Source organism: Macrobrachium rosenbergii, chromosome 18, assembly GCF_040412425.1.
Source record: "Macrobrachium rosenbergii isolate ZJJX-2024 chromosome 18, ASM4041242v1, whole genome shotgun sequence".
Taxonomy (NCBI): Eukaryota; Metazoa; Arthropoda; class Malacostraca; order Decapoda; family Palaemonidae; genus Macrobrachium; species Macrobrachium rosenbergii.
The window spans coordinates 30,609,385-30,626,733 of NC_089758.1; the positions used below are offsets into that span (position 1 = coordinate 30,609,385).

A 17,349-nucleotide genomic window follows, 5' to 3' on the forward strand; every position below is an offset into this window, starting at 1 on the left:
CCCCACCTTACGAACCCCACTATTTTAGCTCCTCCTTGAGTGGATTTCTTGCAAGGTAAGAGTTTCTCATATCGTGTCGTTGTATTTGAAATACGAAGTTATTGTTTCACTGAAGGCTATGACGATGATCAAACAGATCTATAACGAAAGCCGATTTCGATTCTACGCGATCACTGTTATTGTTGGCCAAGTTCGCCTAGGCTAAGCATGGCTGTAGGGAGTAAACATTAAATAATCTCAAAATCACTTGTTTTGTATTAATTTTAATACAGGTATACTTTATTATATAACAGATCGTATGAACGTGTTATTTCCATTGTGATTTTATAGTAATACAAGAGTTTATGGGGTTTAGCATAACCTACAGTAGGCCTATGCCATCTAGGCTATAGTTTTTTTTTAGTCATATCTACGGAAAACTGGTAATTATTTTATAAGGAGACGCGCGCACACACACACACACACACACACACACACACACACACACACACACAGAGAGAGAGAGAGAGAGAGAGAGAGAGAGAGAGAGAGAGAGAGAGAGAGATGCGCAAGCCTTTCTAAAGGTACAGAAACAGGGAGATTCGAACATGTTACCATCCTTCCTGATAAGTGAGTGTTAACAAGATGATAAATGATGAAATTAACCATGATATAATAAATCAGAATAAGAAGAGGAACGCAAATGCACGCAACGGCGAACAGACAATTAATTATGACAGTGATGATAGATCCAAAGGCACCATTCAATCATATATGAACAGTCATGGCGAATGCACCTCACCGCACGAACTCCACATTTTCAGTTCTCTCTCGAATGGATTTCTTGTGGTAAGAGTTTCACATATTGTGTAGTTATATTTGAAGTATGAAGTTATTATTTCATTGTGACCACTGACAAGAAAAAGCAAGATAGCCATAATAATAACCGATTTTCCTCCAAAGCCATCAACGTCATCGAGCCCAGTCTCATTCAGAGAGCTGTCGTGGTTAAGCATTTCTTAATTTTATGATCTCCACATCACTTGTTTCGTATTAACTTTTATTCATGAATGTATACAGTAGTATATGTAGTATATAACAAACTATGGACGAATTATTCCTATTTTGATTTTATTGTCAAACTGAAGTCAAGAGGTTTAGCATACGTAACCTAGGCCTATATCACCTAGGCTACAGTTTTTTCTTTTTTTTTTGTTATGGCTACAGAAAACTGGCAACTTTTCTAAGCGTAACTTTTATTTTCTTATTAAAATAACTAATAAACGTATTCACGAAATGGGTAGTATTAATAATATTACTTGGTTAAATGCATATTCGACTGCTCGTTCACGTTAGACCAAATTTAATGTCATTTTACGATGCGAAACGATTCTGCCGAAAGAAATTGCCCTGGTGACAGCCCACTGAGAGAGAGAGAGAGAGAGAGAGAGAGAGAGAGAGAGAGAGAGGCCTACTTGAATTTGAAAAATTGGGATCCTAATTTACATATTCTATATTGGAAAGGGTTCGCAGTAACAGACGCATAAATATATATCATCAGTAATTAACAGAGCAAGTGTGTAAGTGTGCGTTTGAGAGAGAGAGAGAGAGAGAGAGAGAGAGAGAGAGAGAGAGCACAAGGAAACTGTTAATAAGTGAAGGAGGAGGGAAAACTACTTAAGTATCGAAGTTTAAATCATAATAAAAAGAGTATCGAAGTTTAAATCATAATTTTTTTATGCATTCTAGGAAAAATGGTAGTCATAGACCCATAAATGTGCAAAAGCAATTACTAATACACATTCACATGTTACATGTGCTTTTTTTTAGCCGGTGTTATGGTGGCAGTATTTAAATCGCCATAGACAGTATGAAATGAACGAAAAAATGTCGAATGTAAACAGCGCAGCGAGAGAAGGCGGTAACGAACTCTGTACGTGACGTCATTATACGCATGCGCAAGATTTCACATAGCGAACGCTTTGCCCTTTTCAATGCACCATAGTCTACTGATTGCTGCGTGCGTAACTCACTGCTTTAGGCCAACAAAAGCACAATTTTTCATTAAGGCAAATCACTGACATTTGACAACCACGTACCTTTATCCCACTGTTGTCTTCTGAATCCTTTCACGAGTACGATGTTACTTATACATATATACAAGGAAAACTAAGCTACTTCGTTCAAACGTAGCACAACTGTAGCTCGTTTAGAAGTAACATTAGTGAAAGGGAACACTTCAGTGCTGAAAGCTACCTTTTTCCAAGGACAACTTACACAGACAGTTATACAAAACTGACGAAGGAGGGAGGGACAGAAGTACCACAGCTGCCATAACCTAGGGAACGTAGCAGAGACTAAGTCCCCCTTCCCCTTTCCCACCCCCACAGGAAAACAATTAAATAAACAACACAAGAGAGGTGAGACGAACCAGCTACGAGCTTTCCATTAACTGCGACGTCCATAGGTTTGGATCACAGAGGAATGGCGGCCCCCCAAAATGGGCATTGGGTGATTGAGCGGACGAGATGACTTCGCATTGGACATGAAAGACAAGCGAAGCGTCACCAATAATTCATTGTTTTATGTAAATGAATTCTAACGCAAAAGCGTTTGGCCGTCCGGACTCGTTTGTTTCCTGTAGGAATTCTGTTGCATTTTTGCAATGATTTTGCTATTGATGAATGGGACAGTGGTTGAATAACCGATGTAAATTGCGCCAGAAGGTTGGGGAAGAACTTATCGCTAGTACGGTATGAATTCCAAACATTTATCGCTAGTGCGATATGAATTCCAAACATTTATCGCTAGTACGATATGAATTCCAAACATTTATCGCTAGTACGATATGAATTCCAAACATTTTCGAAGTAGTATCATATATATAACTAGCCAGTAACGATCTCCTGCACTTAACGAGTGTATGACGTCATTCCACTAACGAGGAAAATACGGAAATAAAGTGTATCAATTCTTCACGAGCTTATGAAAAAAAGTACGTACAAATTTTTCCAATAACCTAACGATTTTTTTTTTATTCTGTTTACCTTGTTATTAATGTGTCACCATTATTATTCCCTAATTGTTTTCTCGTCTGTTACCATTTGTTGTTATTTCGATTCATATATTTTTTTTCTTGAATAGTGATACGGTATTGTGACATATGGTACTATAGCTTATATCTGCTTTTTAAATGCTTAATTGAGCATTTGTAGGTCGTACTCTGCATATATGTCTCCATATACATGTATAATTTTGTGCATGCATACGTATATCGTCATACATTTGATATATTAGTTTTCTGTGTCAGTTTTTTTTTACAGTTTGATATAGATACAGTATAATCTATTACAACACTTTTTTGTGAAGCGTCAGTGCGTTTGTGCCTAAGTTACGTGATACTGGATGTGTAATTTTTTTTATAGTAAAAATAAAATAATTTTTGTATATATTTCGTCACGCAGTTTTGAATCACATGAGCCATCCATTCCTACGTATTATTCAATACCGTTTCGTTCAAATGTAAATTTCTTTCCACTTGGAAGACTCCTGGGGGACCACATATTAGATTTTTTTTCTTTGTTTTTATCTTCAGAAAGGTTCTTGTGTTTCAAATTGAATTCATCGAAGTCTTGCTGAACTTTTGAACTGGATTGGGGATATTATCTCGAATAATAAAAGAATTTATCTGAAAGTAGGCCTATAAACGTTTTTTACTCAAAGTGTGTGAGACACGGTGCGTATTTTGTTAAGGTGTTGTAAACCGTTATGAGTGTTTCCATATGTAAACATGGAGGCATTGGTCTCTCTCTCTCTCTCTCTCTCTCTCTCTCTCTCTCTCTCTCTCTCTTCTTACATTACGTGAGCAGGCAACCGCATGCAAAGGAAATAAAATGAGTAAAAGACCGTTTATTTTAGTCTAATTACCACACGGCAAGTGCGTTTTGTACAATCCCAATTAGCACATGAAAAAATTACGATATGTAAATAATGAAATAAAAAGTAACAATGTACAATTTAAATCACATTTAGCGAGCAACATTCCACCTACCAACAATTTCACAGAAATCGCTCGCACGTTAGACCTTCGTTTTAAAAGCTCGTTGCATGCAGCGTTAAAATAAAGCATTGCTTGCTTCATAACAGGGCTTCAGAGCCCATGCATCACGTATCTCAGGTTCCACGCGCGGTGGATGCGGGGCAGTGGAACCACAAAGTGTCGTAATGCAGACCTCTCGGTTCCACTTGACACTTGCCGCATGCCGCTAGATTTGGGATTTCGTTAAAGTGCGTTGGGATTAAATGGGTGTAACATACGTGCATGCGGTATTTTTGTTTTTTACATAGGTTTTATATATTGTTCTAAATTGTTCTTTTTTTGAAGAGGATGAGGTTTGAAAGGCTATATACTACACCTGTTATTATTTTGTTATGAAATTGTTATATATAGTTATTGATGACGAGCTTAAAACCCTTACTTTATATATATATATATATATATATATATATATATATATATATATATATATATATATATATATATGTTAGTTTTACCTTTCTGAGAATCTTTCATTTAAAAAAAAAAAGTATTGAATTACACATTGTTGCGTGATTATCACAGTCTACTGACTCACATGCTGTATAGTGACACAGTTTACCGACTCACACTCTGTTTAGTGGCTCCCACACCGACTTGCTCACAATTTAGTGACTCGTAGTTCACTGACTCACAGTTTACTGACTGTCATACTGTTTAGTGACTCACACACTTTACTGACACACTGTTTAGCGACTCACGCAGTTTACTGACTCACTCTTTAGTTACTCACACATAGTTTACTGACACACAATTTAGTGACTCATATATCACTGACACACTGTTTAGTGACAATTTACTGACTCACATTTTAGTGACTCACACCGTTTACTGACTCAGAGCTGTTTATCAGCTCAGTGGTCTGGTAAAACTAAGGTATACTTAACTGACTCACACTGTGTAGTGACTCACACAGTTTACGGACTCGCACACTGTTCAGGGACTCGTGCGGTTTAGCGACTCACAATTTACGAAAACACTGTTGACTGACTCACAGTTTACTTACACAGTTTAGTTACACAGTTCACTGACTCACGCACTGTTCGGTGACTCACACACTTAACTGACTCTCACACAGTTGACCAGGGCGTCTTGCAGTCTCCCTGAAGCGGTTTGATAATGACACAATGTGACCAGCTTTATTATCTTCGTATTACGAGTTTTAAAAGCTATCTGTCTTTATAGCTTGGCATATCAATGATAGTTATAATTTTAGGGAGAAGAGGATAATATGAGGTTTAAATGGCCTAATAAGAACACTATTTACACGGCAAAGCCGTGTATTTCGATTGACAAACTTCAGTCCTAATTATTCTGTCATGTTAACTGCTGTATTTTTGTGGGTATTTTTTTTTTTTTTACTTCGTGGAGCGATATTAGACTGAAGTAAAACAAATATATATATATATATATATATATATATATATATATATATATATATATATATATATATATATATATATATGTGTGTGTGTGTGTGTGTGTGTGTAATTATACATATATATGTATATATAAATATATATATACATATATTTATATAATAATAATAATAATAATAATAATAATAATAATAATAATAATAATAATAATAATAATAATAACTGACGAGCTGTTGCTACGATGAAAATGATTACCATCACAAAACCAGCCTTCAAAACAGTGACTCCATCTCGACATCAAGGGCAGTGGGATTTTAACTCTCAAAGAACGTCATCGCGTTGTCACCTTATCCCGTCTCTCTCTCTCTCTCTCTCTCTCTCTCTCTCTCTCTCTCTCTCTCTCTCTCTCAAGGGAAGGAGAAGCCGACTTGGCAACAGGATAGAGGCCGAGCTATTATTTGGAAGCGGGAAGGTTGCGTCCACGATTTTGACGCTTGGCATAAATTATTAAAATAAGGTGGTAGGGAAATCGTAGAAATTCTGTTTGTATTTCTTTTATGTTTATATATATTATAATATATGCAGTATGTATATATATATACATACATATATATGTATATATGTGTACGTATATATGTATATATATATATATATATATATATATATATATATATATATATATATATATATATATATATATATATATATATATATATATATATATGTATACACACACAATTATAATTCACCTAATATCTTCTGTAGTTTTCTATTAAAATTGTCATATTTTGTATATAGATAACATTTCAAAAATATGAAATGTGTGAACAGGAGCGTTAGAATTCTTACAAGCTCTCATTTATTTTTTATACACGTTTTTCAAGTGATTAATCTCACACGTTCTTTACTTGTTATTATGAATATTGCAGTAATGTTGCAAGAGCATGAAGCATTTAAAATAATGTTGTTCAGATTGCCATTATATTCATTATAATTTATTTTCTCTCAATGCACGTTGGCAAAGTGATTTATCTTTAATTCTCCTTGTCTTCAATACAATTCCTTATTGCATTTCCTATTTCTTCATGTGCTCAGTGTTCCATGTACCTGTCCATTGCACATCAGACGGGGACGTAACCCGGTCTCATTCACATTATCTTCACATTAATCCAATTTGCAACCAGTAGTGTTGGTACATTGTCCCGTATTTAACAGAGGTTTGATTGAATACATATTGAAGCCTGTTGGACTCGACGCCAGTTGCATAATCCTATAACAATATGATGATCATTATAATCCAGACGTGTCGGTATTTAAGATTACGGAGGAGGTGTATGTAGAGTTCGCTTACGTATTGAAAGGTTCAGTCGTTGTCGGAGTTTCAAGCGAAGATGCCACGCATTTATTACCCTAAAATAATTTCCCTTGTATTTTAATAAATACAGAAAGAAGAGATCAGCCATTGGAAAAGAAAAAAATAAACCAACGAATAAAAAGAAAATAAACAAAAATGTAAGTTTATTAAAATATGCATTTTTGTTTATTTTCTTTTTATTTGTTAGTTTATTTTTATTCTTTTCCAATAATTGATCACTTCTTTCTGTATTTCCCGTAACCTTCTGTCGCTTCGTTCAAACGAACACCGTAATATTCTTTGGAAGCTTGAATTTCTAGTCAGTGGCCCCTGCGGTGGGCTTGTTCCATATGAATAGGGTTCATGTTCTCAGTAATAATAATAATAATAATAATGATAATAATAATAATAATAATAATAATAATAATAATAATAATAAACAAATCCACAGTTATGTATATGTACGTATATTTAAAGATAAAACTGACAGATAGCTTTCGGGAATCCGTACAGTTTTATCTTTAAATATAAGTACATATGCATAACTGTGGATTTGTTACCCCATTTTAAGACTCGCGCTACTATGAGTATTTTTTAATAATAATAATAATAATAATAATAATAATAATAATAATAATAATAATAATAATAATAATACCTCTTGTTGAGGAATGAGGTTGTGGTCTTAATAAGACTACATAACAGATAAAAAGATGATAAAAAAATGATCAATGTCTACTCCAGTGCCTCTTAATCAATGTAGCCAGCATTATCAATTCTGTCATTTTCGTTAAGTTCTTCCGATTATAAGCTCTTCTAACCAAATTAATCTTTTGTGTTTTTTTTTTCTAACTAAACTACCTTCCAAATACACAGTAATTTGATGGATGCTAACTTATTTTTTTTTTATTACAAAATTGTTGTTTATATTTTTGTACGTTTTCCAATCATCATTACTCAAACGTAACGCAAAACGGCCCCAGCTTATGTCAGGAGATTCCACCCATTTCTGTTTTACTCACACTGAGCAAATATAGTCCTCTCTCGTAAAGAAAATGGCTCAGCCATTACTACGTATATTTGAAGTCCTGTTTCCACGGATAATCTCCAGATCTTCACATTTTGTAAGCCTTTTTTTTTTTCTCAGTTTCCAGGAATAACCTAACAAGGTCTAATGATAGACAGTCTCCTAATCTTCACATCTTTTTACACGCCTTCTTTTACCGGTTCCCTTCGCTATACTCATCCAGATCTACGGTGTATTTCAGGGTTAGGCTAACTAGATGTGGTGGAGACGAAACGGGGAAGTTATTTTCCGTTCTTCATCGCGTCTCAAAGGATCTAGGTGACGCGTAGGATAGCGAGAGAAGAAGCGCAGGATTCAGGTAATTTATTTTTTGGTCGTTTGGTTCATTGCTAAGCAAGGCTAAATAACGAATTGATAAGAAAGGCTTGGTTAACCTTGTAGCGCAACTATCTTATTTAAGTGGTACTTGTTTAAAATATTTTTTTCATGGATCAAGATTTAGAGTCGGTTCATAGATACACATATATATAGGCCTATGTATAATGTATATATAATATACTTATAATATATATATATATAGATATGTTTGTGTGTGTGCGTTTATTTTTTCCACAAACTTTGCGTAGACGCACACACACACACACGTACAGAGAGAGAGAGAGAGAGAGAGAGAGAGAGAGAGAGAGAGAGAGAGAGAGAAGAAACAAATCCAATCATTAGTGCGTTGTCCATGAAGATCAATCAATTCTCTTTTCTAATTTAAAGCTCCAGTGGACTGAGGGGAGAGGGTAGGGTGAGTGGATGGAAGATGGGTGGGTAGGGGAGTAGGTGAAGGGGGCAGAAGTTAAAACGATTACCTAAAACCCGCGAATTTACAGAAACGGATTAAAATGACTTAACGTTTGTGGACACTGAACACTGGAATATAGTCATGGGGACACACTCTTACACTCTTGTTCACGATGTGTATTGTGTATACGAGTACACAGTAACTATCAGGATACTCTTGTATTTTAAAAGTGAGGATATACACTCTTATACTCTTACACTCTTATTCACATTGTGAATATTGTGTAAAAATATTTACAATAACTATCAGGATATTCTCGAAGTTTCTTCGACGCAATCGAGTGTTCTGTACAGCATATAATGAAGGCCACCGAAAATAGATCTATCTTTTGGCGGTCTCGGTGTAATGCTGTATGAGCCGCCACCCATGAAACTTTAACCACGACCCTGTGGGGGCCTATCCTATATCGTTACCTGAAGCACGATTATGGCTAACTTTAACCTTAAGTAAAATAAAAAAAAAATACTGAGGCTAGAGGGCTGCAATTCGGTATGTTTGATGATTGGAGGGTGGATGATCAACATACCAATTTGCAGCCCTCTAGCCTCAGTAGTTTTTAAGATCTGCGGGGGGACAGAAAAAGTGTCGACAAAAAAAAAGTGCGGACAGAATAAAGTGTGGAGGGACAGACAAAGCCGGCACAATAGTTTTCTTTTACAGAAAACTAAAAGGTAATAGTTCAGTAGTCTTATGATTTATTTTAAAAACATATTCCTTGCGTTGGTTAGTTAGTTCTAGATTAAGTTGGCTTTATGCTAGCACGGGGCCTTACCTGAAGGTGGTCAGCCAGTGTAATAAAGGTATTTAAAGGCACAAGAAGCCAGGTATGGACCTCTGGACTCATCCAGAGTGAAAGGTGTTTTAATAATTAACCAAAATAAACAGCTTTGGTTTGATTTTCAGGACAATAAGTTGTCAGTATGTGTTTATGTTCAAGTCACACTTTACATAATTATGGATTTTGACAGAAAGTGACACTTGAAGAAAAAAAAATTAATTAACATAGTTATTTATACAGAAACAACGGTCATATATGATTTTTAATAAGCAAACGTTTCTAGACATACGCACAAGCATTCATGTTTAATGTACTTTTATATATATATATATATATATATATATATATATATATATATATATATATATATATATACATATATATACACACATATATACATATATGTACATATATATATATGTACATATGTCCACGTATGTCCACGTATGTGTGCGCATCGTACAAAATTTGTTTAATATGACAAAACAACGCGATATACAAAACATCTGACCAAATCGTAAAATATTTCTTGGCAAACAAGACCAAAATTATTTGTTTGTTTATCTCACAACACGAGAACCTGAATTTCAAAAGCGAAGTGACAGGGGACTTCCGTCTTTACCCTTAAACCGTCATTCCCACCCATTATCGTGGGCAGTGACCCATAATACCCTCCCATTCCTGATTCTCAATTCTTTCTTTTCAAGTCTCCTTCATTATCATTTCGCTTCAGAAGACGGGGGCGAGGAGAGAGAGAGAGAGAGAGAGAGAGAGAGAGAGAGAGAGAGAGAGAGAGAGAGAGAGAGAGAGAGGGGATATTTTTGCCTTGGCTCTGCTTTTCTCCCAGAGGATTGATTTTCAAGCGATCGAGAAGATAGAAGAGAGAGAGAGAGAGAGAGAGAGAGAGAGAGAGAGAGAGAGAGAGAGAGAGAGAGAGAGGAGAGGCGAATAAGGAAGGAGGGGGTTGTGGGGGACCAGCTTTCTTTCGAAATTTCCAAACCGAAAATGCCGACGTTTCATTTTTTTTTTTTTTGCAGTCCGTGACTCCTTCAAAAACGTACCTCGGCTGCGTTCGGATGGGTAGTTTCGGGAACGTTTTCGCGTTGCAAGAAAACGTAAGGTAAACTCTAGTCCCTAATTCGAAAGACGAGAACAGTCTATTTTATGAGAGGCTCGAGTCAAGTTGGGAAATCTGTCAATCTTTTAGTTTTCTGTAAAAGAAAACTATTGTGCCGGCTTTGTCTGTCCGTCCGCACTTTTTCTGTCCGCATTTTTTCTGTCTGCCCGCAGACCTTAAAAACTGCTGAGGCTAGAGGGCTGCAAATTGGTATTTTGATCATCCATCCTCCAATCATCAAACACACGAAATTGTAGCCCTCTAGCCGCAGTTGTTTTGAATTTATTTAAGGTTAAAGCTAGCCATAATCGTGCTTCTGGCAACGATATAGGATAGGCCACCACCGCGGCTCATACAGCATTATACCGATACCACCAAAAAATAGATCTATTTTCGGTGGTCCTGATTGATTATACGCTGTAGCGACTGTACAGAAAACTCAATTGCGCCGAAGAAAATTCGGCGCATTTTTTACTTGTTTTTTTTATGTTACGTCAGGTCAATGTAAAACATTCAATCAACACATCTGTCCATAGTGGCTTACGGCTAATTCATTGTTGGTTTATCTGGGTATAATGTTTTTTTCATTATTTTTAGTTTAGTTTTTTCAGTAAACTAGAAGTTTTTTTTTTTATTTCAAACTTGGTTTTTCAGTCCCCTGGACAAAGCCGTTCCTGATTGGGTGATGTTCATACATTAGGATTATTTAGTATTAGTTGATATTCCCAGTCTTCAAGTTATGAGAGAGAGAGAGAGAGAGAGAGAGAGAGAGAGAGAGAGAGAGAGTCTTTTCCTTCCTCTTCCATAAAAACTCAACCCTTCCCCCCCCTCACACCCCCGTTACCCAAGGGCGGCCCCAAAGGACGTCAAAGGATTTAACACCCTTCCATTCGGAAGGCCCCGTCACTTCTACAGGATCTCCCGACGGCTTCTCCTCTCTCACCTGTTGCCTCTCCGGAAAGGAGAGGCGAAGGCTCTTTGAGATTTTTTATTCTTTAATTTTTTTGTGCTTTCTGCGGTTGCTCGCCTTTCCCTGTTTTATTGAATGTTCTTCTTCGTCTGACAGCTTTTACTTTTTTCTCTCATTCCTTTCTATCCCTTAAATATATATATATATATATATATATATATATATATATATATGAGTATATATATATATATATATATATATATATATATATATATATATATATATATATATATATATATATACACAGTATGTGTACATACAGTATGTATATATATATATATACATATATATATATATATATATATATATATATATATATATATATATATATATATATATATATATATATATATATATATATATATATATTTCGTATATTTTTAACTCGTTCTTCATTTATTCTACGCCCCTTCAAACACTTCCTCCAATTTCCATGCTATGAACCTCTGTCTGCGTTTGAGAGAGAGAGAGAGAGAGAGAGAGAGAGAGAGAGAGAGAGAGAGAGAGAGAGAGAATTCAGCAGTCAGTTCGTTATGGAAGTTGAGTGATTTCAACATCTTGTAAACTTAGAGAGAGAGAGACGAGGCCCGCAGCTATCTGAATCCTAATTCCAATAACCTTCAAATGAGTTGGAATCTTATGCAAAATCACGGAGCGTTTAAGTAATCAGGAACGGAATCGAGCGATATTGGAATCTTGGCCCTCGAGAGTCACGTGATCATACGATGACACGGTCTTCGAAAAAAAAAAATGGCCTCTAATCATATTTCAATGTAACCGATGTCTGTTCAATCCTTGCTAGATGGTGTCGTACAATTTGAGCCTCAAAAGTTCCAGCGGAGATGCAATGCATTACTATCTTGAAACGATTCAGTTAGTATTTCAATAATTTTATTTGTATTTGTATATATTCTTTTATTGATTGATTGATTTTTTTTATTTTATATTAGATGATCTCATCTTTCTGTACTCCCTGTTGGGTTCTTTAACTCTTTCCAATGGACGCCGTATTCTTTGGTAGCTTGAATTTCGAGTCATTGGTCCCCGTGGTCTTGTTCCATGTGAATGGGGATTTATTTTCTGAATAATAATAATAATAATAATAATAATAATAATAATAATAATAATAATAATAATAATAATAATAATAATAATACTGTGTGCTTGTTCTATGTAAATAGGGGTTTATTTTCTGAATAATAATAATAATAATACTGTGGGCTTGTTCATGTAAATAAGGTGTATTTTTGAATAATAATAATAATAATAATAATAATAATAATAATAATAATAATAATAATAATAATAATAATAATAATGATGCAACTAAGAAATTCAGTGTCGTGCTTAAACTGTTTTGTAATAGAAATCCACAATTTTATGTAAATAATTCATAATACGATTATTTATATAATTTTGGATTTTTATTATATAAAATAATAAGTTACACACGACGGTAACAATTGCTCGCGATGACGAAAGGCTTGAAAACATTGTTAAATATATATATTTTTTTTATGTTCATATTTCCCTCAGTCACGATTACACAGGAATACATAATCGATTACAGACGACTGGTTCTTTTCAGCACCTAATTCCGCAATTAGTTTTTATGACGCGTGAGTTCGCATTCCGATTTGCATCTGCTGCAACTTCGAAAGCTGCGCCGTCGCCACTTTCTTTTTTGAAAGCACATCGTTAACGAATGGTGTTGGGCCCTCTCTCTCTTTCTCTCTCTCTCTCTCTCTCTCTCTCTCTCTCTCGCTCTCTCTCTCTCTTTTGGGGGGGTGGGGGTGGGGGTGAGGTTAACTTTCATACGGATCACAGGAGGAGAATTGAACCGTGTTGGAGAGAGAGAGAAAGCGTGGGCGTGGGACACACCCATAGAACGGCCCACCCAGAACTGTTAATTCGTTATGGGCTGACAACGTCGAAACCGTGAGACACATACACATTTAGTGGTAGCTCTTACCTTTTGATCCACTGACATTCATGACTTCATATTGGGACCTGCATAGTTCTCCGTTGGGAGAGTCGGTAGAGATGTCGCTTAGCACTCGCTAGGCCCGAGTTCGAGTCTCCGGCCGGCAAATGAAGAATTAGAGGAATTTATTTCTGGTGATAGAAATTCATTTCTCGAAATAATGTGGTTCGGATTCCACAATAAGCTGTAGGTCCCGTTGCTAGGTAACCAATTGGTTCTTAGCCACGTAGAGAGCTGTTAATCAGCTGTTAATCAGCTCAGTGGTCTGGTAAAACTAATATATACTTACTTGTTTTGTGACTTTGTCGAGTATTTTCCTTAATCTTCTTCATCTTCTTCTTCTTCTTCTTCTTCTTCTTCTTCAAAACAATCCTTGGAGGATAACTCTTTGAATTTTATGGTAGGATTCCGTAGCACCTGAATTCACCTGCTTAACCGATACCTACAGAATTAAATGTGCTGACGTATGCGAGAATAAATGAAAAGTTGCGTTCTTAAGTGTTAAATAAGTTAAATTCTTAATTAAATGTTAAATAAGTTCCATTCTTGAAGAAATGTTAAATAAGTTACTTTCTTAATAAAATGTTAAATTAGGTTCATTCTTAATCAAATGTTAAATAAGTTACATTCTTAATTAAATGTTAAATAAGTTGCATTCTTCAGTGTTAAATAAGCTGCATTCTTAATAAAATGTTAAATAAGTTAAATTCTTAATTAAATGTTAAATAAGTTACATTCTTAATTAAATGTTAAATAAATTACGTTCTTAATTAAATGTTAAATAAGTTACATTCTTAATTAAGTGTTAAGTAAGTTACATTCTTCAGTGTCAGATAACATACATTTTTAAATGATAAATAAGGTACATTCCTAAAAGTTAAATAAGTTACATTCCCAATTAAATGGTAAACAAGCTACATTCCTAAAAGTTAAATAAGTTACATTCGTACTTAAATGCCAAACAAGTTACATTCTCAATCAAACGAAATATACCCATTCGCAGAATGCAGACTCGAGTAAAAGCATCCGCAGCGGATGACAAAACGCTTTAAATAATTCGTTCCGCATCCGCCTTAACAACCCATCGTCGCAGCCAGTCTCATCCTCAAATAACTGTGCCTCGTTTGCGATATTTTTCACAATTTAGCTTCACTGCAAGACTATGTCTAAAATGGTCGTTACGTCAACGCGTAACGCCACCGGCGGCCCTGTTACGCATCTCTGCGATGCGTATCTTGGGAAATTTTGGTGGCGTGAATGATTGCTGCACCAGTGGGGAAATGTAATTACCACCCTCCGGCCCCCATTCAGACGTAATCGTGTATAATATCAAAACTTACCCTTTTATTTTTTCTCTCCATCTCTCTTTTTCGTATCACTGTAGGTTCGCAAATGCTATTTGTATACTTTTGTTAGTATGATTTGAATGCTGTTTATACTTAATTTTTTTTTATTTGCAAATTTTATTTTTGTACTTTTGTTTGCGTCATTGGAATGCTATTTATGCTTTTTTTTTTATTTGCAAGTGCTATTTATGTACTTTTGTTGGCGTGATTTGAATGCTATTTATTATTTTTTTATTTGCAAATGCTGCTTATGTGGTTTTGTTTTGCGTCATTTGAATGCTATTTATTCTTTATTTTTTTCATTTGCAAATGCTATTTATTTACTTTTATTTGCGTCATTTGAATGCTATTTATTCTTTATTTTTTGATTTGCAAATGTTATTTATGTACTTTTTTTGGCATGATTTGAATGCTATTTATACTTTATTTTTTTTTATTTGCAAATGCTATTTAGTACTTTTGTTTGCGTCACTTGAATGCTATTTATTCTTTATTCTTTTATTTCCAAATTCTGTGTATATAATTTTTGTTGGCATGATGTGAATGCTATTTATTCTCTATTTTTATTAATTCGATTACCTGTTTTTTTTTTTTATACCTGGAAGTGTTTCTAGTTTTTATGGTGCAGGGGAAGTTGGCGGGGAGGTGGACCAGGGTTGCTCTAGTGCCTAGCTTGTTAAGTAGTTAGTAGTTTTACAGTTGTTAATTTTATTTATTTATTGTTTTACTGTAGATGATGCTGAAATCAAATATTCCGTGAATAATCACAGTTCATGTTACCCACATCTCTCTCTCTCTCTCTCTCTCTCTCTCTCTCTCTCTCTCTCTCTCTCTCTCTCTCTCTCTCTCGTTAGCAGTGTAAAGGTCATTCACTAAGAAAAAACTAAATGTCATTTTTGACGTCATCGAGTGACAAACGCAGCATTGTAGAGCATCCATACTTCAAGACTGATTAGATTTAAGGATTTACTAATTTTTCAAGTATCTGAGAGTTCATTGGGCAATAAAAACACTAGATTAATGATTGGACGATTAAAATAATCAAGGGCGTTGCGCAAGGCGGGTTCTCGTGACGTTTTGAATGCGATTGGCCAATCGGTTTTTCGACAGAGTAGAATTTCGCTGACTCGACACTTTAAATTTTTTTTTTTTTCGCTTTCCGATCGGTGGAAATTGCATGCAACATTTTACAGTTTGCGAGGCCTTATGCCGCGTATCACGGAGCTATCGAAGTGTGGTTTCAATACTACGCATTTTGCTAGTTGTTTTTCCCTTGGCCACAACTGAAACGTGTAATAGTTCGCCTAAACCAGTTGTGGAATCTTCTGGTATCCAGATGTTCAAGCGGGGAGCGATTTCATTCCTGCTATCTCCTGCTACTGACGTCTCCTGAATTTCAGGCATATCGGTTGTATTTTCTGTTCCCTTATATATATATATATATATATATATATATATATATATATATATATATATATATATGTTTATTTATTTATTTATGTATTTATTTATTTATCACCTTTTCCTGTAACTTGTCTTTCTTCACAAGCTGATTTCCCTTTGCAGAACTCTTTGGTTTATAGTATTTAGGCTCTGTCCATAAGGGTTGAAAGATGAAGATTTAAAGAAAGAAAGATGATTTAGAAATGCAGTATACTCATTTAAACCTTCTCAAGCGCTCACATCCTCATCGTGATTATCAAAATAAAGTAAAGCAGACCGTGAGTTCGAATCTCCAGTAATAATTGGTAAAGTCTTGATTGTCCCTTTTTCCAAAAGTTATTCATTATTATTGTACGTAAATATAAATCAAATGTAAAAGAAAACAAGTAAAAAATGCGCCGAAGTTTCTTCGGCGCAATCGAGTTTTCTGTACAGCCGCTACAGCGTATAATCAAGACCACCGAAAATAGATCTATCTTTCGGTGGTCTCGGTATAATGCTGAATGAGCCGCGGCCCATGAAACTTTAACCGCGGCTCGGTGGTGGCCTGTCTTATATCGTTGCCAGACGCACGATTATGGCTAACTTTAACCTTAAATAAAATGAAAACTACTGAGGCTAGAGGGCTGCAATTTGGTATGTTTGATGATTGGAAGGTGGACGATCAACATTCCAATTTGCAGCCCTCTAGCCTCAGTAGTGTTTAAGATCTGAGGGCGGACACAAAAAGTGCGGACACAAAAAAGTTAGGACAGAAAAAGTGCGGACAGATAAAAGTGTGGACGGACAGACAAAGCCGGCACAATAGTTTCCTTTTACAGAAAACTAATAAAAGGAATAAAAGGAAGGGATTTAGACATACAACTAAATTTACAACCTCAGTTGAGGTTTGAAACCTCCACGCCCCCAACCAACCCCACGTATTGAATCCTACCCCTCAGCGAGTTTGGGGCGAAGGATACGTAATTAGGAGGCGATATTGCCAAGGAAAAGCCATTATTAACGTCCATCTTCAGGTGGTATTGC

General features: G+C 35.4%; 1 long non-coding RNA gene across 1 annotated transcript in view; it reads left to right on the forward strand.

The window, feature by feature from the left end:
• LOC136848270 (uncharacterized) overlaps positions 1 to 17,349 on the forward strand; it is a 101,518-nt gene continuing 84,169 nt past the window's right edge. Inside the window, exons 1-2 of the long non-coding RNA XR_010855992.1 lie at positions 1 to 55; positions 8,077 to 8,193. This is a non-coding gene — a long non-coding RNA (uncharacterized lncRNA). The remainder of the gene's footprint in view (positions 56 to 8,076; positions 8,194 to 17,349) is intronic.